Source organism: Mustela erminea, chromosome 7 (assembly GCF_009829155.1).
Source record: "Mustela erminea isolate mMusErm1 chromosome 7, mMusErm1.Pri, whole genome shotgun sequence".
NCBI lineage: Eukaryota > Metazoa > Chordata > Mammalia > Carnivora > Mustelidae > Mustela > Mustela erminea.
The window spans coordinates 134,443,876-134,470,809 of record NC_045620.1 but is presented as its reverse complement, the minus strand read 5'-3'; the positions used below and the strand labels follow the sequence as shown (position 1 = coordinate 134,470,809).

The following is a 26,934-nucleotide window of genomic DNA, read 5'->3' as shown; positions in this document are numbered from 1 at the left end:
ACACAGATACTGGATTTGGCGTTGTGCCCAGCCAGGTAGGGCGAAACACTGGTGTGGGGGCCCTTGCTGGAGATTGCTAGGAGCCCTTTGCGGCTTGCCTTCATGAATTTCTCCTTTCCCTTGAAGGTGACGACTAACCTGGTGCCTGGCAGTGCTGCAGCCTGGTGGGGCATGTGGCAAAGGAGAGAGGGGCAGCATGTGTGCATGTTCCTGGGTGTCCACAGGGACATGCATGGAATTGGGGGTGGGGTGGGGGTTGGGATTTCGACCTGGTGGGTGTCCGGCCTGTTCCGCGCATTCGTGTGCACCTGTGGACGCTCTAGGGCCTCGTGCATAACTGGACCGTCTCCGTGAGGAGCGGTTAGTTCAGTGCTGACAGGAAGAGGCTCCAAGGAGTGTCAGAGGTGCTGGCCTCGGGGTGGGTTGTTGTGTCTGACCCCAGCCATGGTCCCCCATGGAGGGCAGGGGGTGACAGTGAGTGGGACCTCGGACAGGCTGTCCTGGGATGCCTGGACACAGGGGTTGGGCTCCAGACACGAGGCGACCACTGGCACTGGCCCCTTGCAGACCATGGGAGCCTCCCCAGGGTGGTGACCCACAAAGACACCACCAGAGCCCCCTCGGCGAGAGAGGAAGGGTGCTTTCCTCTGTCAAGTGACACCCTGCTCCTGGGTCAGGACGGGCTTGCAGGTGGCGACCCTGTCAAGGGAGGGTTAGGTTCTAATCCTGACCCCCAACAAGCTTCTGCCCTCCCTCTCTGTGGTCCTCAGTCTCCCCATCTGTATGGCGAAGGGCTTATCTGAGGCTGTTAGTGAATTGGACATGTTATGGGGTGCAGGCCCGACCCACAGCCTTCAGCCCCAGGGTCCCCAGCAGGGAGAGAGGACCTTGGAGGGACCACATTTTCTTCCCATGGCCCGTGGACACTAGCCTTCGTTTCCGGGTGGCCTGCTTGGCCTCCTCACCCCCTGCTCCACACTTTCCCCGCAGGGCTGCTCCATTCACCTAGAGAGCCCCCCCAGGTGGCCACGTGAGGCACCCAGGAAGTCCCCCCTGCCGAGCCTGGGCCGTCTCACCCACAGATGGCAGTGTGCCGTGGAGGACAGGGACCTGGCTTCCAGACATGGTCCTTTGCTGCCCTTGTGGCGCCGTTGCCCGGGTTTGGTCCTGGTCCTGGTCACGAAATTTCCACAGAGCTACTCATGGGTGATGACACAGAGACCTCGGGGCACAGGCCAGCCGCCCTCTCCTCGTGTCACAACTGGGTCTTGGGACCTTTCTCTCTCCCTCAGAGGCCCGTTCCTCTGGCCCCGAACTTCAGAGATAATGGATACCCCGTGGGGGTCTTCCTCTTACATTAAAGCACAGCAGCATGCTGCTGGAACGTGGGGGTACAGCGGACAGTGCCCGTCTGGTGTCACCAGAGGTCCCAATTTCACGTCTGCTTTATCTCTGCTTCTGTTCATCCCAGTGTGGAGCTGAGGAGCAGAAACACTGCGTTTCCTTGGCGTGAGCCACACTGGAGGGCCGTGGGCCACGCCGCTTAAGGACGGGGGAGACCTTGCGTGAGAGGCACTTCCTTTGGGCGCCGTTGGGAATCCACTCAAGGGTGTGGAGCGTCCACTCCGTGTCCTCCGTCCATGACCGAGCGCCTGTTGTGTTCCAGTCACTGTTCCATGGAGGGGATGCGGGATAGGGGAGGCTGGCTGCCTGTGAGCCCCCAGTGCGGCTGCCGGGGCCCCACAGCTCCCTGGCCTGGAAGCCAAGGCTGGTCCTGGAGAAGGTGGCAAGCTTGAGGGTTTCCCCTGCCCCCGGCCTCTGGAAGACCCCTGGGTACCCCCTCCCTGTCCTTCATCCCTTCGGTGCCCTCCCTGGTGAGCAGAGTGGTGCTCCAGGGCCCCGAGAAAGGGAGCACTGCCTTGCTGCCCTGCACATTGACCTGACCTTCCAGTAAGAACGCTGAACAGGTTCCTCCCCAGAGCAACAGCCACGGGCCGGGCCTGTGAGGACAGCGGCCCTGAGTGGCTGAGGGCAATGGCCTGTGGGCCTGTGGGCCATGGGCCCGGGGTAAGGGACAGGTGGGCAAGATTCCCTGACTGGAAGGGGAGGCAGGAGAGGAAACTGAGGCCGCGGGCAGAGGGGCTTGTCCAGGAAGGGGCAGTACGGGGTCTCCCAGCAAGTTCTCTCGGCCCCACGCTGAGGCTCTTCTCCATGAATAAGACATGTGGTGGGTGGAGGCTGGAAGTATCATCCTTATCCTCTGACTGATAATAGAAAAATTAAAATTTAAAGTGATCTAAAGTGACAAGTGACAGGAGCGTTCCTAGAAACCGGAGATTGGGTGTGGGAGCGGATCTCAGTGTAGACGATACCCTCACAGAACCCCCTGCTGTCGGTGGGGTTTTAATGTTGCAGAGTTTTGTCAGCCAAGGAAGGAAATAAGGTCTCTCGGTTCCGGAGATGGTGGGAGTTCCTTCGTTTTCGCCACCTCGTGTCCCAGCTCAGGGCGCAGAGTCACACCACAGTGTTGCTTCTTATGGGAAGTCCTGGGACTTCGTCCCAGGGACTTGAGGACCTTGGAGTTGGCACCCTAGGACCTGAGGCCCCTTCCTGCCTAGATTCCCCATTGGCCTTGAGAAGCCGGCCCTCTCCCCCGCCCGCCCTCAGCCTTCTGGAGCCAGAAAAGCCTCCCAGATTGGGTATGTCTGGGCCCTTGGGCAAGCTAGAAGCCCTGGCTGGCCTGGCCACCTCCCCAGAGATCTGTGGTGTCCTTACTCTGGATCACCTGGCCTTGTGCTTGGGGTCTCTCTCCTTTGTCCCAGTCTGGGTCAAACCTTCGGAACTCACAGTCCAGACCCACCTTAGCCCCCGCTCACCTGGGCTCCTGCAGAATTGACTTTGTGTACATTTTAGCTTCTAGGTCAGTGTTTTCCCCCTTGGGCCTCTAGCAAACACAGCCTGGACAGGTCCTCAAGTCCTCAAGTCTCCTGACCGGCTCTTCCAGGAGCTCGAGGCAACCTGGCTGGGTAGGCAAGGCCGCCTCCTTCTCCCCCTCCCCCCCCCCCCTTCAGGGTGTCCTAGATCATCCCCCTTGCTCACTGGGTCCTGTCTTCGAGGTCAGTGGGGCAGAACACGAGAGCCCAGGAGACACTGGACTGCCTAAAAGCCTTACTTTAATTAGAAAAGTTATGTAATGCAATACATAACACGCATCAGGAAGTTGGCGAGATATAGGACAAAAAAAGTCACCCATCGTGGCCTTCCAACACGGATGGTCCCCCCCGCCCCCCTCGCCCTGCTCCCGGCCACGTATTCCCTTCTGGCCTTGTCTTCATACACACCCCTGCCTCGGGGGGTTGCCTGTTTGACCCCTGACCTCACCATTCTCGGGGGCTTTAGGGTCGTAACAGGGAGCAGTTGCTTCTCGTATGTGTATGAAGGCCAGGCTGCAGGGACAGAAGTCTGCCCTGCCCTCCGGGACCTGCCCATGCAGATGGGAGGCCTGCGCTGGCTCTGAGGGAGGTACAGCTTCAAAGCAGCTGTGCCTTCTTGGAGCGCACGGGGAGGCAGGCACAGGTGTCCGATCCAAAGACGACGCACGGGACAAGAGTTGAGGTAGAGGTGGGAGCACAGTGTTGAGTGCTGGGTGGAAAGGGAAAGAATGCTTTGGACTGTGTACATCCAAGAAGGCTTCTTGGAAGAGCCTCTTGGGAGGGCCTGGGAACTGACTTAGCTGAGGGTCCACAGTGGGAGGAGCTGGGCAGAGGGGAGGCGGGCAGAGCCTTGTGCCCGAGGGCAGAGAGGAGGCGTCCTGAACCCCCCCCCCCCCAGAGTGGCAGCTCCATGGGACAGGACCTTGTTGGTCTGCTCACCACCCAGAACAGGTTGCCTTGAAGTGTTGAGTGGAAGGGTGGGCAGACAGGGAGGTGTCCGTGTCCGTGCCTGGCCACACAGGAGTGGACTTTGGGAGATCTGGGCCTAGAGGGTCTTTGGAAGGATCTGGAGGGATCTGGGCCCAGAGATCTTTGGCGGGGAAATAGGGGGGATCTTCCCTAGTCAGCTGTCTTTAGGGAAGGAAATCCTACAAGAACAAAAAGGCAGGGGCAGTGGGTGGAGAAGTCCTACCCATCATCCCAGCGTAAGAGACCACATTCTGGTACCTGTCCTACCCCAGGAGGACAACCCTGCAGCCACGTAGCCCTATAGATGGCATTTCGTACTTGAGATCATTCCTTAGGTACTGTGTGAAAACCTTTTTTTTTCATTCAGCAGCACTTTGTTCTCTGTAGAATTCTCTAGGCCCTGCCTGGACATTCGGCTGCTCGTCCTGGGGCTGGGAGGTTTTGGGGACTTTGCTTGTCCCCAGAGCTGTGTGTCAGAGGCGTCTGGGTGAAGAAGGGAGTACGCAGGCAAACCGGGCAGAGGGCATGGGATCCACAGCTCCCCTGTTTCATAGCGTGCAGGAAACTGCAGGCAAGCCTGTCTCACCAGGTGCAGAACGGACAGGGATTGCAACCGCCCCGTTGTCGTTCACAGTTTTGACAGTGACCCCATTGTTTACTGGGATGAACGTGACTTCCAAGGTCAGAATCCACCTGATGGAGGGAAGCCTCAGCCTCTTCATAGCCTTGTGACCTTGGCGGGGGAGGGTTCACTCTCTGACTGTGGTTTCCTCCCTTGTGCCTGGACGCAGCACCTCCCTCGGAGGGTTCCGGGAGAAAATGAGACCCAGGAAGGTGTCTCCGTGCCAGTGCCTGGTGCGTACCAGGCGCTCAGCAAACGGTTTCCTTTCTGCCCTTCTTTTGTATCTGGGGAGAGAAAGAAGAACCAGCTGCAAAACCACCAATTAGTGAAATAATTAGGAGAGTAGTTGGAGAGAAGATAAATATTTCTATTAGCTGTGACTGCTTATTAATATCTAATTTTCAAAAATCCTGTTCTAGTGCTGAAAATGTTATGTCGGGGATCATACAACTGTGTGCCTTTGTCAAAACTACTGAACTGTGTACCTAAAAGGGGTGAATTTTAGTATATGTAAATTATACCTTAAAGAACTTGTCTTTACAAAAAAAGATCCATTCTTAATGCTGATAAAGCATCTGAAAATAACCAGGTCTCGCATTAAGGGGAAATATGCCTGCTCTAGACGAAGAAGAAAAAACCCTGACATTTAAATTTCTTTTGACATTTAAATATTTTGCTATTGTTATTTCTTCTCTTGTTATAGAAGATAGACAGGTGAATTCAACAGGTGTCTATTGAATGCCTGCTATATGCCAGGCACTGTTTTTGGCTCTGGGGATACTCCTGAAACATAAAGTAACAAAGCTCCTGCCTTGAGGACAGGGGTTAGGAGGGGGACCAACGTGATAATTGAGCAAATTCTATCACGTTGGGAAGGAGCTGAGCAGGGTAATGGGGAGTGGGGGGTGTTGGAGGGAGGGGCTTACAATTTGAGATAAGTCAGTGGTGGCAGACCTCATTAAGAAGGTGTGATATTTGAGGGGTGCCTGGGTGGTGTGGTCGGTTGAGCGTCTGACTCTTGGTTTTGGCTCAGGTCATGATCTCGGGATTGTGGGATCGAGGCTGCGTCAGGTTCCACGCTCAGCGGGGACTCTGCTTGTCCCCCACATTCTGCCCCTCACCTTACTCATGCTCTCTGTCTCTCAAATAAATAAATAAAATCTTAAAAAAAAAAAAAAAAAAAGGAAAAGGAAGAGATATTTGACCAAGTATGGGGACCGTCACCAGGGAGGATGGTCTAGGCAGAGCCGGTGCCAGATCCGAGGTGGGAGTGGGCCTGGCGGGCTTATGGGAGGGAAGGGTGTTGGGGGGAGAGCAATTTTGGAAGCAACGGCACCTAGCCTGGCAGGGTAGCCCCGGATCACACTGCCTTATAGTTTCTAGTCTCATGAATGTCAGAAAATACATGTCTCATTAAAGTTCACTATAATGAGACTATTTTTTACATACTGCATCGTAACTTGTTTAATATAACTTATTGAAAACATCCTTCCGTTTTATTAAAACCATCCTTCGTGGCCCGATTTTGCAGGCTTTGGTCGTGTTTCATTCCTGGGCACGCACTGCTTATTTCACAGACACCCCGCTGTTCAGCGCTAGGTCCTTCTAGAAGGCACCGTGGAGAGGTGGGGTGAGCTGGACGGCGTAGGCTGCACCCGCCCACCGTGGGTGGTCGGTGGGAGGGGGCCGAGCAGAAGCACAGCTCAGACATGGTACCTGTATGTCCAGACCTGCTGGGCACTTGGGATTCATTCTGGTTTTTTCCGCTGCTTTAGCACTTACCCGGAGAGGTGTATGGATAGGACTTGAGAATGTCACTGGCCTACTGCTTGCAGGTGAGTCTGGACTCTGACACCCACGTGCCCGGCCATTCTGGTCCTGTCTTGTGCACCTCGCTCCTCCTGGCCCACATCCAAGCCCACCTTCTGGAAGGTTCCGTCTGTCTCGGCTCACGTCATGCCGTCACCTCCCCGAATGTTGTACTTGGAGGGTATCCGGCAGATGAGCAACTTCGGGGTGGAGCCAAGGCCAAGTTACTCACTGTAACACACAAACGGGGGCCGGCTCGCCGCTCTCCCTTCCGCTCGGCCCAGGGGCTGTGTTTGGCACTGAAATACAGAAGTGGTTATTAGGGAGTCCTGCCCTGAGGAACCGTCAGCCCAGCATCGAAGGTAAACTGATACACACAGAAGAACATCCAAAGTCCTCCAGGGCACAGCACGCTGTCCTCTGAGTGGGGACAGGGGGACACGCAGAAGAAAGCTTGTCTGAGCAGCGTGCAGAGAGGGGCTGCTGGAGAAAAACCACCTCACTTGGGGCCAAAGGCCTTCCTTGAGCCTAGTGGGCATTTCCAGGCTGTGGCCTCCTGTCAGCCTGGATGCTGGAGGCCAGGGTGATGCTGGCACTTTGGGGTAATTTGCCTGGTTTCAGGGCTCTTAATGGGATTTGTGATGTTGTGGGATCCTGAATCCTGTGGATTCAGCTGCCTGTGTCCCTGGGCATTTTCCAGATCTGCTCTGCACCTGCCTTGCCCACGGCAAAGTGCAGGGAGATATAATTTCAAGTTGGTATTGTTTTGGTTTTTTTTTTTTTTAAAGGCTCCTTTGAAGGGAGGTGTGGGACTTATCTGTGCGAATAATCAACATTTCCAAGGTGCTCAGGGCCGGGGAAATTTGGTTGCAGCCGTGTTTTACCCCCTGTCTCCAAAGTGGGGCACTGCCCAGGGCAGGGCCCAGCCTCTGGGGTGAGGCTATGGTCTGCTGGGCACCTGGGCTGGAGAAGCATGTTCTTCAGAGTATTTTGGGTCTGGTTATGTATGTTCGGTGCTCATTGTAAAGAAGGTGAAAAATGCAGAAAAAAAAAGCAGACCTAAGCCCCTGTCCTGCGATTCAGAGAAATCACAGCTAACATGGGCCGTTTCTTCTAGTTGGTATGAATTTATATACAGGACGGTGAGTGGACACAGTGGCCATACCGCAAATTCATTCCATATCCCACCTTCCCAGTGAGCGTCATCGCCCATTCCCCTGGGTGCTTCACAAGCATTTATAAACTTAACTTTTGATGGCAAATCACGGAAGGATCTAGACATGGACCTGCTTCGATCCAGCCTCTCGTTTCACAGGAGGCCGGCCTTGCCCTCCTGGGGATGTCCGGATGGAGGGTGGGGAGCGGGGTGTGGGCCTGGAGCCACCGTTGTGAACGCCGCACCCACCCGCCTGCCCTCTCCCGCCAGGAGCACGGTCAAGTCTCCAGCACCCAGGCCTGGGCTGTCCGCCTGCGCCAAGTCTGCGATTCCGGAGACCGGATCTGAAGTTCGGCCCCGCTGCTTCCCCCAGAGCCGGTCTCCTTCTTTCTGTTTGCAAAATGTCCTTCACTGCGTGTTTCTAGAAAAACTGTGGAGGTGGGCAAGGTGTTGGTTGTGGGGGTGACTGTGACGAGGCATGGCCCCGGGAGCAGGTCTGAGGGCGGCCGCCGGTGAGGACGCCACAAACCTTTTTCTGGGGCGGCTGGGCTGTGTCTTTGCCCTTGGACTTCTGTGGGCTGCTGGAGGCTCTGGCGGTGGGGTCTGAGCTGTGGTGGCCTGGGGCCCCAGGGACAGTGGCCAGACCCTCCCCGCAGGCCTCAATTCGTGGGGCCACAGCGACCCTGGACGGCTCCCGACAGCTGCTGTGGGCTTGGCCCTGACTGCCTGTGCATCTTCCCCTGCCCCCGCTGTGTGTGACGTTATACCCGTGTCACCGCGGATAAAACCCTGGCGGGTGGGGGGGGCGGAATCCCAGAAGCTCTGCGAGGTTGAAGGGATGAGCTGAAAATGAGCTGAAACGTAGAGTTAACGGCGGGCTTTGCACTTTGGTTCAAGTGCAGATGCATTCATTCACGAGCGTGCAGGTGTGAGAAAGACCTGAAAAGCCGTGCGAGGCCGCACTACTCCCCATCGGTTGAACAGGACACATCGTAGCCCCTGCCCTTGAATCAGGAGTGGGCCCGGCGGCCCGTGTCCTCTGGGAGAAGTGTCTTGTAAGGGAAGGTAGACTCCCCACCCCGGGACCACCTGGGGGTCCAGGCAGGAGCTGTCATCTCCGCAGACGAGCTTGGCACAATTTTAACTGCGCCAGAGCCCATGCCCCAAGGGGGCCCCTGGAAGCTGCTGGTGCTGCTCTCTTGGCCGCAGTAAACTTGAAATTAAAAGAAGAATCCAGTTCTCAGGAAGTGTGCAAGCTTGCTCAGGCCTGGAGATCCCAGGCTCCCTCGCCCTGGGGCTGCCAGAAAGGTGTGTGGGCAGGTGCATGATGGCAGAGCCCCGGGTCTCAGGCTGCCCCGTTTGTGGGCACAGCGGCCCGTGAGAACTGGTGAGGATCTGGGCAGGGGTGCTGCTGTGGGCAGGGCGTGGGTGGAGGAGTGTTTGCTCATTGCTCAAGTACACCCAGCCTCTAGGCTTTTTTCCAGCCAGGCTTCCTGCGGCCACCTGGCTGCCAGCCTCCCTGACTGTGACCCACCCAGGTGCCTTGCATGTGGGAGCCAGGGGCACTGACCGCAGCAGCCCACTGACTATGGTCTGTCCCTAGAGTGCTTGGGCCCCGAGGGCCTGCCTTGCCCTGCCTGGAAGGAGCTTCTTGGGAAGTCCCTGGCAAGGTTGTTCCCTGCAGTTCTCCCCTCTGTGTTTCCTCTCTCTGCATGACCAACTCATATTCATCCTTTAGGTCTCTGGATGTCACCTCCTCTAAGAAGCCTTCCCAGATCCTTAGGTAGGGCTGTAGGCCTGTCCGTGCCCATGGCCGCCAGCGTCCTGCACTCAGCTCTTCATGGCACATGTCACCTTGCCCTGGAATCTTCTGGCAGGGGGCCTGCTGCCATCTCCTGGAGGCATCTGGGTGCCCCAGAAGCAGGCGCCACCAGGGAGGTCCATCTAACTGTGAAACACCCGGTAGGCCCTTGACCCAAGCAAGAAGCCACCTGTGCTCCTTCAAGATTAAACGTGGTGCTTTGAGCAACAGGGCAGGCCTGAGTCACTGAGCCCCAGGACAAGTCTTGCGCAGGGACCTCAGATCCCCCTTCCCGCTCAGACCTCTGCTGGCCTCCCACCTTCTCCGGCCCGGGGTGCCAGGTCCAGAGGGTTGAGGGACAACGTGGATGCCGTGGGTTGGGCGGTGGGAGCATTCACCTGAGGCCGAACAAAGGAGACAGATGTTTACTGAGCACAGTGCGGCGGAGTGCGGACAGGACTCCGCGAAGAGGCAGTCTGCGGGGAGGCCGTGGGTGGGGCCTGCTTTTAAACGGGGAAGATGAGGAGATGCGGCAAAATCTGGAGTTCTCCCTTTCTTGGTAACTGTGCCTGGTTGTAAGTAGCCCGCGGTCAGTAGGGCCTGTGGGTTTGGGGCGGGGGCGGCGCAGTGAGAAGGAGGGAGGGAACCTTCAGCAGACGCCGCGCGGCTCGATCTCACGGCCCTGAGATCATGACCCGAGCTGAAATCGAGAGTCTGATGTTCAGCTGACGGGGCGGGCCGGGCACCCGTGGATATTTTGAGATGGGTCACCTGAAGGGCCTGTCAGTAGTCAGCCAGGGGCTCGCGGCCTGGGACCTTCTACCTTCCATTGCTCAAGCTGTTGGCCTCCAAGCGGCCTCTCTGTAAGGAACTGCACTTGTCAGGCTCCCTCTCCCCAGAAGAACGGGGTGGGGGGCGCGTTGCTGATACATTTTGTATAAACTCCCCACCCGGGTCCCTTGTGCCCCCAGAACCTCCCGTCTGTAGAGCTCTCTGATGGAACGTTTGAGACTTTGGCCTGCAGAAAGACCCCCTCTTGTGGGATCTTAAAAAACCTTGGGGAGGGGGGTGCGCCTGGGTGGCTCAGTCAGTTAAGCCTTTGCCTTTGGCTCAGGTCCTGATCCCAGGGTCCTGGGATCGAGCCCCATGTCGACCTCCCTGCTCCGCGGGGAGCCTGCTTCTCCCTCTCCCTCTGCCCCTCCCCACGCTTGCTCCCCCCTCCCGCTCCTTCTCTCTCTCATATAAATACATAAGATCTTTAAAAAAAAAAATAGGGCTCAGAAGGAAATGGCCACATGCCTAGTCCCGCAGGAAGGGCCGTGGCCGAGCTTCCCAGCCCACGTCAGCCAGAGCAGAGGCCCCGGGCTGCACCCTGGCCTGTGTGGGAGGAGTGTGAAGTGCGTGTGCCTGCCGTCACGGCCGGGTGTGGTCTACGCAAACCAGCCGCAGGGCTGCACTGGTCTACGCAAACCAGCCGCAGGGCTGCACGTCTTCCTGTCCCGCCCAGCCACACGACCATTGAAACTTGGCTGCCGAGAGCCCCTCCCTGCTGGAGAGAAGCGTGGGGAGCGTGGGCTTGCTTGTGCAAGACGTTCTCGAGCCGTGGGGGGGGGGCTCTGTGCCCTGCAGGACTGTTGGTCCTTTATTTGGGACGGAGGGACCTGCTTCCATCAGGGAAGTCCTCACTCAGGGCGAGGATCTGTCATCAGATGGGGGCAAGCAAAGGCACAGGGGAACGTATCCACCTCAGGGCCTCTTGCCCTCTGCACAGCTGGGGGTCCAGCTTCGTCATTCTGTGTGGGGGTGTGGAGGGCTCCGGTTCCCTGGAGAAGGTTCAGGGGCGTCCTTGGCCTCTGCCTGCTAGTTGCCAGGAGGAACCCCAGGCCCCAGTTAGTTGTAATAACCAGAAATGTCTGCAGTCACTTCCAAATGTCCCAGGGGAGCAAAATTGCCCGCAGAGGAGAACCACTAAATTGTGTGCATGTGCGCGTGCGTGCGTGCGTGTGTGTGTGACAGCGTGTACACACACACATGCACACACACTCCTTTCTGCAGGTGGCTGCGGGTGGGCAAGCTTGCTCTCTGGCCAGAGTCTGCTTCCTGTTACTTGCCCCTACTTGTAAAAACAAATTTCCCTTTCATACACAGACAGCCAGCAACTGTTGACCTCCGCCCTCGGGTTGGGGTGGGGTGGCCGCGTGGAGGAGGTGGGGGCCCCAGGCTGAAAGGTCAGTCATTTCTTCAGTCGGGTCAGAAAGCCTCTTCGTCCCCAGGAGCCCAGGCAGGGCCTGGAAACCCCACAGGCCAGGGTTGTTCCTGCGCAGACCGGTCATGGAGGGGCGGGGACAGAGGGACGAGGCCTGTCTGCTCACGTCACACAGCACGACTAGCTTCTGCAGAGAGAAAGTGGTTAGTTTTCACTCCCCCCCAACCCTATGGCTCTGCGCCAGGCGGTGTGCTAGGCCCCCAGGTAAGACCTCGTTCTTCAGGGCGCCTGGGTGGCTCAGTTGTTAAGTGTCTGCCTTCGGCTCGGGTCATGATCCCAGGGTTCTGGGATCGAGCCCCGCATCAAGGTCCTTGCTCAGCGGGAAGCCTGCTTCTCCCTCTCCCACGCCCCCTGCTTGTGTTCCCTCTCTTGAGAGAAACATCTGTCAAAAAAATAAATAAAATCTAAAAAACAAAATAATCTCAGTCCTTGGTCTGTCCCTCTGCTTGTGGGACTCCAGACGCTGGTCAGCAAGTTGCAGCAAAGTGAGCGCCCGGCGGGGTGGGGGGCGCTGAGAGCTGGGGTCCAAAGGAAGGAGGGGTTCTCTGGGCACTCAGGGGGTGTTCTAGACAAGCGCGTAGCTCGTTGGTGTGCCAGAGCTTGGCAGTCAGAGAGAGAAACCTCCAGGTTCTCCTTCCCAACTGTGACCCAAGCTGAGCAGATGTGAATCAAAGATACAAAATTGGAGATGTGAGGCTCTGCAAAGACCCCGCTGTGAGCGGCCTCCGCTGAGCACCGGTGCGTGCAAGGGCTTTGCAAATGTTCTTTCTTGCCATCCCCCAAAAACCCACCAGGGCACCTGGGGCCACAGAGGTGAGAACCTGCCCCGGGTTGCCCAGCGGTGCGAGGCTAGCTGTGCTGTGATCGATCCAGGTGATGCCTCCTGGTGGGCCCAGCTGGAAAGTGCAGTGTCCGGCCCCCTCGCATTCCCCTCCTCCCTGGGCTGAATCCTGGAGGTGTCCGGGCCCAGAAATCCGCATGCTAGCCAGCAGGCCAACTCCGGGCTTGTGTCCCTGGCCCAGACGGTCGACCCCGTGGCCCCTGGGGAGAGCTGTCAGGGTCTGGAGGCGGTGGGTAAAAGGCCAGTCCTTCAGTGTAGACGTGCTCTGCACAGAAGCCCCACGTCTCCCAGGCCAGGCGGGGCTGGGCTGTGATTTTCCATTTGATGCTGGGCTGATGTCACTCGTGGCTGCAGGGTGGAAAGCCGTGTGGGCAGGTCTCGGGCGACAGCCATCTACATGGGGTGACGGCGGAATCTGGTGTCTGCTCCGTGGAGCAGTGTCGCTAATAGGATTCGCTGAGCCTTTGGGGTGTTTGTGGTGCCGCGGCTATTGCAGGAACTGAGGGGCTGCTCATTTGTGGGGAATGAATAATTTATTTGTGTTTTCAGATGACTTACTCCTTCATCACAGATACGGCGGCTGAGCTCAGCATGCTATGTTGGCTACTGAGTAAATGGCTTGAGCAAGAGAACTGGCCTACATCCCCGTGGCCCTGGGCGCCCCTTTCCTGGCTCTTGGTTGAAGGCTGCATTTGGGGGGAACCAGATCTGCCCCCCTCGGGCCACTTTCCTGTCTGTGGGGAAATTTTGCTTTCTCTGCTGGTCTCCTGCTTCAGTGAGCATGGCCCCCAGCTGGCTTGGGGGTGTCTAGAGTCCAAGCTGTGTGTGGTCACAGTCGCCCTTGAAAATGTCCCATTTGCACAAATGCCTGTGCCTGGGTTGCTCCCTGCTTTGGCCCCCGACACCAGCCTTCACAATGCCATCCTTCCCGCCCAGCCCGCCCAGCCGGTCTTCCTCCAAGCCCACACCCGAGAGCCCACCAGGGCTCTGTGTTCAAAAGCGACATGAAGCCCAGTGTCACAAGCGCTCCGTGGTCCGGCCCCGTCGTTCCTCTGCAGCCTCACCCCACGTCTCGTCTCGGAGCTGCCAGCTCCCCGGTTCATTCATCAAGCAGGGACCAAGAGCCCCCCATGCCCCAGGCGCCGTGTCAGGGGTTGGCTGGGAGATGCGGGAGCAAGACCCTGCTGTTCCAAGGGGCGGGGAGCCCCAGAAGAAGGGTTCCAGGCAGGCCTCAGAGACCCCCAGGGCTCTGGGGACGCTGGGGACCAGGGAGGGTTGATGGCAGGGAGGCTCAGAATTGTTGGCGTCTTTCACCTGCCACACCTGCGGGGGAGGCTGGGGCCCCCAGAGGTAAACCACCGGGGTTGGGGGGCATGGGACCACCAGCGCCTTCAGTGGGGGCGAGAGGCCGGCACCTGGAGCCTGGCCTGAGGGGGCTGCTCTGCAGGCAGCCTGGCCCGGAGCCCCTCTGTCCACCCACCCTTCTCGGCCCTACACGGACCCCACCTCAGCCCTCTCCTTTGCAGTGCCTTCCACTTCTCGACTTATGGTGCTGCCCTCCTGGCTCTTTCGTTGATCCCTGAGGGCAGAGTTGGGTCTTTGGTGTCCCTGTGGCTGGTGGGGGACATGTGGCCTACAGGCCAGCTAGTCTCCGTGGGCACAGTTCCACCTGCCTGGGTGGCCTTGAGAACGTGGCTTCCTGTCTCTGAGCTGGGTTTCCCCACCCATCTTGGGGCAGTGACCCCAAGAGTGGGACGAGGTCTGGATGGGCCCAGAGGTCCTGAGGCAGAGCTTTAACCGCTGCTGTTAGATCCCGGGGTCGGGCGTTGGAGCTGCCTGAGCGTCCTTGGGATTCACTGCTTCCCGGGGTCCTCGAAGCTGCTTCCGGGCGCCCGAGAGCAGGAGGGAGAAGCAGCCCCAGAAGGACAGGTGACTTGCCCAGGGCCACGCAGCAGTAAGTCAGAGTCTAAATCTGACGTGCTCTGGGCCACATGCCTGGGAAGGGGAGCTTGCTACCCCTCCGCCCCCTGTTCCTGGCGCTCTGAGTACCTGCTGTCCCAGAGGCCTCCAGGCGGGGAATAGGTTTCCTGTCCTCTGCCACCTGGTCAGCCCCGTGGTTATGAGAGGAGGGGACTTTGGGGTGGCAGGTGCAGTAAGGGTGCCCTCACAGCCCCCCTCTCCAGCTGGGTCTGTATCTGGAGAGCAGAGAGCCGGGCTGTCCCCATGCTGCAACCTTGGCCCCCGTCCTCCGGTGACACCTTCCTTGGATCCTGCTTCAAATGCCAGGCAGAGCGGCAGGGGGACTGGCCAGAGGCCACTCCTACAAGTCTGGGACCAGCCTCCTCCCTGGGAGGAGCAGCCACCTTGACCCTTGATGGAGGACATGGGGCAGCCTCCTCCGGGCAGGACAGTGCCTCAGCCCACTTCCCTGAGTCGGAGTCCGGAGCCCACGTTCCCCTCCTCTCCTGGCTCTGGGGCTCCAGGCAAGACCCTGAGCTTGTCTGGGCCTCGGTGTCCTGGTGCATGAAGCGGGGGGAGACTGATTTGCTGTGCCCGCCCCGGGCTGTCCTGGAGGCCGGCTGGCGTCACGCCTGTGGACCCGTGGCGGCCGTTCACCCGACGCGGAATGCCCACCCTCTCCTGCGTCACGGACTGTCGCGGAAAAGGGCAGTCTTGACAGCCTGTCCCAAAGCTTTTCTCTTGCTCCTCCAACCTCATTATTAACAAAACTTTGCAGGGCGTTGAAGGGAGAGGCCTGTGGCCTGGCCCATGGGCTGTGTGACAGAGCCTGAGCACTGGGAGTCTGCATGTGCCCGGCAAACCCAGGTGCCTGCGTGCCCCCCACCCCGAGTTTGGGGTCCCACTTACGTTTCCCCTGCGGCCGCCTCATTGTTGGGATGTTGGCAGAGGCTCGATTTTTCTTGGTCCGACCGAACAGGACGCGCCTCCGACACGGCCGGAGAGGAGCACCAGGGCGGCGATCCTGCGGCCTCTAGTCCAGGGCTCAGGGGCATCAGGGAGCTGCAGGGTTGGGGGCAGCAGCGACTGGGATGCGGAAGGTTCCAAGGATTCTGTTCATGGGCATTAAGCCATTTTATTTGCTTTCCTGGAGAGTCGAGAGTGAACAAACTTGAATTTGATGTCTCCAGAAAATGTACTTCGTGGAGAGAGACCTCAGTTCCTTGCTGCCCCTCAGGCCAGGGGCTCTTAGAAGCCCTTCTCCAGGGCCTGGTATTTTGGTAGTATTCTCTCGTTTTCAAAATTCTTCTGCCACAGCGGTGCTTAAACTAAAACTTTTTTTTTTTTTAACCAAAAGGCTCAGGTGGGAAAATCAAAGGACCCCTAAAGGCTAAGCAGTTTGGAATAGAAGAAATCTGGACTTCAGCTGGATCATTTTCTGAAATGCATTTCATGTCATCTTGTCCTGTGGTTACTCCATGAGAGTAAGATTTCCACAGCTAAACCCATGGGGGGAGTAAGGCATGCCGCTATGCCTCCCTCAAAGTTGAGTACATAAATCTGAGTCACAAAGATTTGAAGGTAAATAAACCGGACAGGGATGCCTGAGCGGCTCAGTCGGTTAAGCGTCTGGCTTTGGCTCAGGTCATGATCCTAGGGTCGTGGGATCGAGCCCTGCGTTGGGGTTCCCTGTTCAGAGAAGCAGAGCCTGCTTCTCCCTCTGCCTCTGCTCCTCCTGCTTGTGCTCTCTCTGTCTCTCACAAATAAATAAATAACATCTTTAGAAACAAACAAACCAGTCATATGTTCGAGGGTCTGAGAAGTCCTGCAGTAAAGAAACCAATTTAACTCTGTGGCAGGAAGTATAATTTGCACATGTCCGTGACCAGGAGCCTTTCTTACCTTTCACATTCTGTGAGTGCAACTAAGGTCTTCTAGTGGAACAGTGGAGCCCAGAGGAGGATGGGACGCGGTCGTATTTTCCTTCGGAAGAGTATAAGGCATCTCGCATCAGTTCGGACTCTGTTGAAAGGGATAGAAAAAACGGTCCCAAAGTGGGTTAAAGCAAACAAGGTTAATTCAATACCTCACAACACGGAGGGGTCCTGGCTGGACTGGGTGGGGACATGGCCAGGCTCCCGGATCTCTACTGCTGTGCTGCCCCTGTTCTCCGAGCCCCCGTGTGCCCCCTGCTGGCCCACCCTCTGTGGCTGAGGGTGGCAGGACGTCTGGTCATTCGTGGTGAGGGACAGAGCCCGATTGTGCTGGGAAAGCTAGGGAGTCCCCTTCGGGTCTGATGCGTTGGGAATGCTGGCAGTGTGGACCCTTAAGAGGCACCAAGGATTATTGCTGTAAGAGGGAATGGATGCTTGGGGCGGGAGGGGGCACACAATCCAAGTGCCATTTCCCTGGTTCCTTTTTCTGTTGTCCTGGCGAGGCTGGCGGTGGGGAGGGGGACAGTCTTAGAACACGCGCTAAAGATCTGGGTGCTGACCTGAGAGAGCGAGACAGGAGGAGTAGGGGGGGGTGTTGACCGGGTGCCCCTGTTCCGCTGGGCAGACTGGAGAGAGACCCATCATCGCTGCGGGGAAAGGAAGGCAGAGGCTCTTAGCTGGACGAGCGCATGTGGCTGCTGAACTCCGAGTGGCCCTGGGAGTTCCACTAGCACGAGCGCCCCGAAGGCTACCCTGGCCCTTCGCTTTGCCGGTCCTCCTCCTTTTTCCGGATCTCTGAGAATCTCTGACTTTCCCAGTGATCACACACAACCCCTGGCCGCCGTGGCTTGGTTCTGAGACGCTCCTTATGGCTGGCGCTCGCTGACAGAAGACATCAGTTATTATTTATCGTAAAGAGGGGAGACCCTTCCCTTCCGAGGTGAGGTGGCGGTCAGAGGGATTTCCCTTCTCCCCACCCTGGACCAGCTGGCGGTCCTTTATGGGCGTTCTAGCGTAATCTCTGGGTGTTTATTTATTTATTTTTTGCCTTTTGACCCCTTTCACTCACTGTTCCTGCCCCACTCCCATTTGTGCCTTGGAAAGTCAGCCCTTTCAAGGCAGACTGCTTGACAAAACTCAGGAATCCCCAGTGCCTGGCACAGAGTAGTTTCTTATAAATTTCAGCCTAGTAAGTGGTTGGCTGGTGTTGTGGGGAATGGAGGCTGGCCGCTCGTAACACGGGGCCGTTGCTTCATGGACGTTCATGTCCCTGGGAGCCTCCCTGGACAGATGTGACAGCCGTGCTCAGGTGAGGAAGGTGGGGTACAGAGAGGCTCGCCAGCCTGGGGGAGGTCATGGCTGAGCTGGCTTGCTGTCTTCCCACCGTTTCACAGGTGACAGGTGACGAGAAGACACCCCTGGCCTATGGCCTCAGCCAGGCTGGGGAGTGCTGGGAATCCTTCAGCCCTGCCTGGGGTGGGCCAGGGGGATGCAGGGATGACAGGGGTGCTTTGCCCTCTTTGCTTGGCTTTTCGGTGAGGTTTCACTTGTGTGCATTTAAGTATGCATTTTCCCAAGAGGAGACAGCGCCCAGAAGCCCCCTCCTGACTTTCTAATCCTTACCCCGTCAGGCATAACCAGTCTCTATTTCCATCACTGTGCACTTGTTTTCCGTGCGTTCATTCTTCTCGTAGATGGAACCCTAGAGCATGGAGTATTGTGTGTCGGGCGCTTTGCTCAGTGCCCTGTTGGAGATGTGTCCAGGTCGCGCCGCTGAGGTTCATTCTGATGCTTTGTGTTCTCCCGTCGGTATGAACACCCCACAGTTCATTCACTGGTCTGTTGCAGACGGACTTGGGCATTTCCAGCAGGGGCCGTGACACATCTTGTGTTTTGGTGGACGTGTGCCCATCCTGCCGCTGGGAATAGAGCAAGAAGCTGAGCTCCTAGTGTATGCGGTGTGTGCGGGCACCTTGGTAAATAACTCAACAGTTTCTCAGAGCGGTCGGAGAGAGGTTCCTTCGGTTTGGTGACAGGATCACAAACCCCTGGTGATGGGAGCGGCCTCGGGGGCTACCGCCAAACAGCGGACACACTCACTGGAAGTCGGGGAGGCCGTTGGCCACCATGCAGTGGCCCAGGTGACCAGGGGGCTGGTGCCCCGCCACTTCCCCGGGTGTCCTTTCCAGCCCTGCTCCCCTCTCTGGGACTTGTGGCCTGGGTGGGGTCCCCTTTGGAGGACACGCAGCCTCTTACCGTCCTTGAACCGAGCCGTGGAGGAAAATGCCTCTCGCAAGCGGCTGTTGTGCGAAACGTCTGCGCACGAGCATTCGGCGAGCGTCCTGCCTCACACCTGGGGACCGTGTTGGAATTCGTCGTTCCTAAGACTCCTGTGTCCCCTCAGACATAGTCATAATCCAAAAACCCATCCATCTGGACTCCAGACCCCACTCTGTTTTCCTCCCTCGGGGCGCTTTGCTCTCTAATGAAGTTAGAGTTCAGGATATATTAAAATAATTTGTCAGCTCTTGAGCACACATCCGCCCCTGGTGTGAACGGCGGGAGAGGCCGTTGGGTTCTCTGCGGGTCCCAGGTGGGGTGGGAAGTCTAGGTCCGGGTGTGAGGAGGCGTCAGGCACTGAAGGAAGATGCTTTCTAGCTGTTTCCTCAGGACTGGCCAGCAAGGTCAGTGGGCACTGCATCCGTCCTTGTGTGGGTCCAGGAACTGGGCCCAGAAAGGCCCCCAGAACTCCTTACATGGGGCAGGGAGAGGGGCTGCCTGGGCCATTTCGGGAGCTGAACGAGCGTTCAATGCCGTGTCCCTCCCTGAGTGTGTATCCCGAGAGACCTCCCCCGCTTCCTGCTGTGCCCTGGGTCATGCCCTTGATTGCAGAGTGATGGCGTGAGCTTGTGTCTGGGCCCACCCCAGACGCGGGGCGCACATCTGAGCGTACCCAACTGGCCGTGGGCTCAGAAGTGGAGCTGTGGTCCCTGCGTCTCACACACGCGTCGGGCACGCACGCAGCTTGTGTGTGGAGTACATTCTGTGTCTGGCGGGGGGTCTCCGAGGCAGGGCTGCAGCTCAGCCTGCGACGTGTGCCTAGGGGACACATCCCGGGGTTCGAGGCCACCGGGCTCTGGTGGGTAGCCCTGCGGTTTGCCTACCTGCTCCTGTGAGCCTGCTCTTTGCCCTTCGGTCCGAAGACCTTGACCTGGAGTCCTTCGCCCCCACCCCAAACGGCTTTGTTGAAACGTAACTCACATGCCATATAATTCACCCATTTAAAGTACATGATGCACAAATAAATAGATCAAAATAAAGTACACAATGTGATGGGTTTTAGTACATTTACACGTATGTGCAACCATCCCTACAGTCAATTTTAGAATACTTCCATCACGCCGAAAGGAACCTCCCATCCCCTTCGGCTGTCCCTTCTACCTCCTCATCCCCCAGCCCTGAGAAACCGTGAATTTCTGTCTCTAGAGATTTCTTATCTGGACACTTTATGTAATGCGATCGTGTCATATTTATCCTTCTGTGTCTGATTTTTTTCACTTGGCATAATCTTTTCAGGATTCAGCTGTGTTGTAACATGTGTCAATTTCATTTCTTTTTATGGCTGAATAATATTTCACCATATGAATATGCCACGTTCTGTTCTCATTCATCTGTTGATGGACATCTGGGTTGTTTCCACCTTTTGGTTATTATGCGCAATGCTGCTGCAAACATTGTGTATGAGTCTTTGTGTGGCTCTGTGTTTTCCTATCTCTTGGGTATATGCCCAGGAGCCAAGTTTCTGGGTTACATGGTGACTATATGTTTAATCATTTGAGGAACTGCCAGACTGTTTTCCAAAGCAGCTGCACCATTAAATTCCTAATAGCAATGTATGAGGGTTCTGATTTTTCCAAATCTTTGTCAGTGCTTGTATAGATTTGACTTTTTAATTTCTAGAAATTTTAGCAGGTGTGAAGTGGTATCTCATTGTGCTTCTGATTTGTGTCTCTCTAATAACTAATGATGTTGAGAATCTTTTCATGTGTTTTATTGGTCTTTGTATGTCTTCTTAGAGGACTGTCTATTCACAACCTTTGCCCATACTTTAATTGGTTTATAAGCCTTTCTGTTGAATTATAAGGGTTCTTTATATATTCTAGATACAAGTCCTTTATCAGTTATATGATTTGCAAATATGTCCACCCATTTTGTGGGTTGTCTTTTCATTTTCTTGTCTGTGTCCTCTAAAGCACAAATCTTAAATTTTGATGAATTCCAATTTATTTATCTTATGTGGGTTTTTTTTTGTTTGTTTGTTTGTTTGTTTGTTTGTTTTGCTTTTGGTGTTGTATCTAAGAATCCTTTGCCAAATCCAAAATTATGAAGATTTAACCTTATGGTTTTTTTCTAGGAGTTTTATAGTTTGGGTTCTTGCATTAAGTTCTCTGACCCATTTTGAGTTAATTTTCTATATGATGTGAAGTAAGGGTCCAGCTTCATTCTTTTGCATGTGGCTATGTTGTCCCATCACCATTTGTCTACAAGATACTCTTTCCCTATCGGCTAGTCGAGGCACACTGGTTCCAAATCAGTTGACCAAAGATGTGTGGGTTTATTTTTGGATCCTTAATTCTGTTTCATTGATTCTGATTTATGGGCCAATACCATACTATCTTGGTTATTATTGCTTTGCAGTAAGTTTTGAAATTGAGAGGTATGTTCTTGTTCTTTAGGATTGTTCTGACTACCCTGGGTCCCTTGCAATTCCATATGAAATTTAGAATCAGCTTGTCAGTTTCTGCAAAGAAGTAAGCTGGGATTCTGATGGGGGATTGTATCGAATCTATAGATTAGTTTGGGGAGTATTGCCATCTTAATAATGTTAAGTCCTTCTGATTCATGAACATAGGATATTTTCCCAATTATTTAGATCTTCTTTTTTCCCCCCAACAATATTTTATATGTTTTCAAAGTATAAATTCTGCACGTCTTTTGTTCCTATTCTATTCTTTTTGATGCTATTACTAATGGAATTACTTTCTCAATTTCATTTTTGGGTTTTTCATTGCAACTATATGGAAATGCAGTTGATTTTTTTTCAAGATTATTTGTTTATTTATTTGACAGAGAGAGACACACATGGGAGAGGGGAACACAAGCAGGGAGAGTGGGAGAGGGAGAAGCAGGCTTCCCGTTGAGCAGGGAGCGAGATGCGGGGCTCCATTCCAGGACTCTGAGATCATGACCTGAGTCAAAGGTAGATGCCTAATGACTGAGGCACACAGGTGCCCTATGACTGATTTTTGTATATTGATCATATATCCAGCAACCTTGCTGAAGTGTTAGGCTTTTTTTTTTTTTTTTAGTGGAATCTTTAGGATTTTCTATACAAGATAATGTCATCTGCAGATAGAGATCATTTTACTTCTTTTCTAATCCTGTACTTCATTTTATTTCCTTATTAGCCTGGTTAGAACCTCTAGGATATTGCTGAATAGAAGTGGTGAGAGCGGGCAACCTTGTCTCAGTGCTCATCTGAGGTACAGAGCATTTCGTCTTTCACCATTAAGTAGGATGTTGGCCTCGTCAGGTTGAAGAAATTCCCTTCTATTCCTAGACTATTTAGTGTTTTTATTATGAAAGTGTTGGATTTTGTCAAGTACCTTTTCTGCATCAATTAAGCGTGTGATTTTTGCTTTTTATTTTTATTGATAAGCTATACTTCACGAATTGATTTTCAGATGGTAAACCAACCTTGCATTCCTGAGATAAATCCCAGTTGGTCATGGTGTAAAATTCTTTCTATTCTTCAGGTCACTGGTTTTGGTACACTAGTGCTTTGTTGATTTTTGTTTGTTTTTGCATCTGTGTGCATTAGAGACCGGTCTGTATCTTCTCTGCTGAAGTCTGTCTGGTTTTGATATCAGGTAATACTGGCCTTATAGGACAAGTTGGGAAGTGTTCCCTCTTATTCTATTTTTTTGGAAGAATTTGTGAAAATTGGTATTGATTCTTTCGATGTTTGTGGAATTCAGCAGTGAAGCCCTTTGGGTCTGGGCTTTTCTGTGTGCGAGTTGCACTTTGCTCGCCGATTCCATCCAGTGCCTCGTCCGTCATAGGCATTTCGGAGGGTCTCCTTTGTTCCAGCTTGTCTGTTCTTCTCGGGGAAGGGGTGGTGTCCGGGTCTCTCCACCGGCTCCGAGTCCTAGAAGTACATTCCTTCTGCTCTTTTGGTCACTGTTCTCATTCACTGACTCTTCTGTGTGCCAAACACGTTTCTGTGCATTAGCTCGTTTAGTTTTTACAAGAACTGGGTGCACCAGGTGAGGGCGATTATCATCTCCCTTTTACGTACCTAGAAACTGAGGCAGAGAGAAGTTAAACAGTGGGTCAGGGTCACACCGCCGGGCAACAGAAGAGCTAGGATTCGAGCCAGGCGGTCCGGCCACACAGCCCGCTCCGGTGTCCTTCTCCCTGCTCTCCTGAGGCCCTGCTCTCTGCTAGGAGCTGGGAGTACAAAAGTAGGTCAGACCTGATCATTGCCCAAGTGACTCCCCAGGAACCCCAAACCTGAGAGAAGGCGGTATCTTATGTCTAACATGAGCAAGGGGCTGGGGAAGGTGGGGTGTCAGGAAGGACCCCATGGGGCAAGTGATGTGGGAAGCGAGCTTCGAAGGACGGTCCAGTTCAGGGGTGCTTGTGGCTTTTGTCCAGGCCTTTGTCTTTCGTGTCTCGTCTCTCCCAGGTCCTCAGCAGAAGGGCCTCACAGAGAACCTTACCCTGGGATGCTGATGGCCTCTCCCCGCTGGCGGGAGTCTGGAGCAGTGGGACTGTGCCCCGTGTGTCTGTTTGAATCACCCAGGCCTCTGCACTTAGCTCTTCTGGAGAGGAAGAGGCCGAGCATTTGCAAGACAATTGCTAGACAGAAATCAGGAGCCGCCAGACATAACTCAACATAATTATTTCTGCATAATGACTTCTGCTACTTGATTCAGTCTTGAGCAACGACTGTAATCTTTATCTGTCACGGAAAGCTGGTGGCTCGGGAGCCCCTGTGGCTCAGCGATAGAGCCCAGAGGAAATTTGCAATTTGAGTTAATGGAGTGTTCCCAGGCAGCTGGGGAGACAGAGCCTTCAAGGCCTCCAGAATGATGGACCCTCCTCTGGCGAGGAAGCCTGATGGCAGTGCCAGCCAGCCTCTGAGGGGACACAGCCCACAGGCTTTGTCGCAGATGGGGAAACAGAATGGCAGAGATGACAGGGCGTGCCCAGGTCACAAGGCCACTTAGCGGCAGAGGCATACCCGGAAACAGAGCTTCTCCTCCTCTGCTCTCTTGCCACACAGTACTTTCCCGAACGAGCTGGTGTGTGCCTCAGGGACTGGAAGAGCTTCAATGGAAGGTGTCTGTGTGGACCAGGAATGTTCTCAGCTGGCACTTGGGGCCCTGAGCTGGTAACTGAGCATGTTGACTGTTGAGGGCTGCCCCCAGGAGACTGGAAGTGGTAGGGCCTTTGTAGCAGACAGGCAATTGACCTTGACCCAAGCACGGTCCAGGGGCATGAACCATGCAGTGCGTGTGGTGGCTGAATGTGTCCTGGAGGGCAGGGTCTCCCTGAGAGGGAGCCCCTGCTCTGGCTGTAGGCTCCCCTGACTCACAGGGGTGCCTTCTCACTGCATTCCCACAGTCTCCTGGAAGCTCCTGTAATTAATGGAGAGAGCAGGCCTGGGTTTAGGAATTTGCATTTTTGGCATCCCACTTAGCCACATCTGACCGTGGCAAATGTCCCCAAGTATGTTTGCCCCTCTGTGAACTGGGGGTTAGAATGGGCTCTCCCTGCGAGGACTGCTAAAAGGGTGGAACTCAAGGCTTCTAGCACATTCTGCTGCTGGCTCTGTTACTGGGTTTTGCAAAGGTGACCTTGGGGAGGGCCCTTGACTCCATCTGGACCTGATTTTCCCTGAGTGTCAAAGCAGGGTTTACAGAGCCACAAGATGGCTTAGCTAAGATCATGGACTTGAAAGTGCCTTTAAAAAATATGGGATAAGGGGGAGCACAGAGGACTTTTGGGGAAGTAGAACTTCTCTGTATGATACTGTCATGTGGACGTATGTCATCACACACCCGTCTAGACGCACAGAAGGAACACCAGCGAGAGTGGGTGCCACCTATGGATTTGGGGTGACGTGTGTCGACCTAGGTTCATCAGCTGTCAGAAACGTGCCGCCATATGGGCGTGCCGATCCTGGGGAAGGCTGCTCATGTTTGCCGTGAAACATTAAACTGCTCTAAAAATAAAGTCTATTAAAAAATACATTATATAATGGAATAAAATATATACATAAATATCTGAAATACCGTATACACATATATGTGTGTCTGTATACGTGTGTGTGTGCGTGCGTGCGTGTGTGTATGTGTGTCAGTGGCTCTGTCTAAAAGCTCAGTGACCTTCCCGTGGGAATTTCTGGTGGGAAGATGTATGACTTTTCTACGCGAGGCCTCAGAGTCCAGTGGGGAGTTTAAATAACGGACTTGGCTTAGAAGTTCTGTATTGGTGACTTGGGATAGGATTTTAACCCTGAGGCAAGTGCGCTTTGCTTCCGGGAACGTCTATGTGATGCCTCTGGGGACCCTCATTTGTCAAATGTTGATTACTTACTGAGTGCCACTGTATACCCGCCACCAGAAGCAGAGGCAGTCCCTTCCGGCCCGCCCGCCTCTCCGAGCCGGTTGGAGGAGACGCAGCCCCTCCTTCTGCAGGAGCAAAGGCGCGAGGGGTGCCCCGCTCGCACCTGTACCATCCAGGGTAGGAGACAACCACGGGTTACAGGAAAAGAACTGGGAAGTGTGCTTAGATTAGGAAGAAGAATGGGGTCTCAGGCGAAGAGACTCATGACGGGACTGGGGCTCGAGAAGGAGCCAGCCAGAGGGGAAGGCGGCTGCGAGAGCCCAGGACGGTCTGGGCTCCATTCTGGCTCTGCCACTTGGAAGATACATGCCCTTGAGCGAGTAGTTCGCTTCTCTGAGCCTCAGCTTCTCCACCTGGAAACTGGGGTCAGTCGTTACACCTACCTCGTAGGGCCGTTGGGAGGATCGAACTGGCCAGTGCAAATAAGTGCCCAGAAAGTTCTTAGCGCGGCTGTTGGTGACCACGAGAACATTGTATTTACACGCCCCGTCCAGGGGTGCAGCCTGTTCACAGGAAGGGGTGAAGGAGGAGGTCAGCTCTCTGTCGGCCACGCAGGCAGGGTGTGTGGAATGTGCTAGAAGCTGTTGGTGTGATGCTTGGAGGGGGTGGGGGAGTGGTTTGGGCCACCCAGGACGCCCACGGTGCCTGGGCGTCTCTTCTCACAGTGACCCTGTGACTCTGAGTGGTTGGTTCTTGGCTCCAGGTAGCTCGAGGTTGCTCAAGGTTGGTGACGCCCTTGGGCCGTTTCTGCATGCCGGGGCGGGAGCTTGTCTGCGGGAGCCCCTTTGAGCCTGCTCTGTGCCAGGCCGTGGTGTGCACGATCCCGGGGCCCTGATGGTGACCCTGTGGGTCAGAGCGTTGGGACAGGCCCAGTGACTCAGTGACGCTGCCAGCACCCCAGCCCCACGTGTGCGGACCTCAGAGGCCGGCCTGGCTTTTGCTCCGACATGTGGCAGTCAGCCACGGCGTGGCCCGCATCTCCCCCGGCGACTGCTCCCAACAGGACCGCAGCAGGGCAGCCGGGACATATGCTCATGGCCCTTGCCCTCAATGGCTGGGCCTTCCTGTGCTCTGTGTGGGGCTCACAAAAGCTGTAGTCCCCCCGATAGGCACACAGAAGCCACCAGAAAGGCAATGGGCTGCGGGCCGGGGCTGTACGCACCCTAAATGACCCATTTTTCCCCTCTCTTGGGTCATGGTCTCCAGCCTAGACAAGGCTGTGGAACGTGCCCCTGCAGCTTCCTGTCCCGACTGCCTCCACCCCGACTTGGCCTTGGGTAAGTCACTTTGGGAGGCCAGAGGGGCCTGGAAGCAGAGAGGACCCGTCGCTGGGGTGGGGTGAGGTCCTGCCTGTCGCTGCCGTGTGAGGACTTCACCCAGCTCAGTGGGAAGAGACCAGGAGTCGGGGGACAGCTGCCCGGCCACCCTGACGAGGTGGTCAGGTCACAGACTCTGGGTTGGGAAGAGCCCACCCAGGTCCCATGACCATTTTGGTTCTCGCCTGAAGCCAGCCAGGTCTTTCTAGTAGGTCGTTTGACCTGCGATGCTTTGATCTGGGAATTAGAACATTCCTGAAGCTTCTATCTCCCAAGCCTTGCCCACCTTCTACCTCCACAGAGGGGGAAGAGCTGCCTTCCCAGGGCCCCAGGGCTGAGCCTCCCCCCCACCACCTCCTTTCTCCCCCAGGCCTCGCTGGGGTCTCTGAAACCTTGGGTTCAGATGTCCCCTTCTCTGGTCCCACCCCTGACCCTTCCAGACTTTTCTCTGGCTTCCCAGATTCCTCCCAGCCCCTCCACTTTGCTGATCTTCCTGCCGCCCCAAGGGCCTGACCAGCCTTCTCACTCACAGCCCCACACCCCTCCTACCCTCCAGTAGCACAGCAAGCCCTTGCCGGGCCCGGCCCCCAAACCTGGAGCCCAGCTGCTGTCCTCTCAGACAAGGGGTCAAGTC

At 55.4% G+C, this 26,934-nt stretch overlaps 1 protein-coding gene across 4 annotated transcripts in view; it reads left to right on the top strand.

Moving 5' to 3' along the window:
* HPCAL1 (hippocalcin like 1) overlaps positions 1 to 26,934 on the top strand; it is a 109,945-nt gene that overhangs the window by 58,092 nt on the left and 24,919 nt on the right. For 2 of the 4 annotated variants that reach the window (XM_032353333.1, XM_032353331.1), the window contains one exon: positions 15,714 to 15,840. The exons of the other annotated variants lie outside the window; for them this stretch is intronic. The gene's annotated coding sequence lies outside the window, so the exon portion shown is untranslated. The remainder of the gene's footprint in view (positions 1 to 15,713; positions 15,841 to 26,934) is intronic. 4 annotated transcript variants of the gene reach the window in all.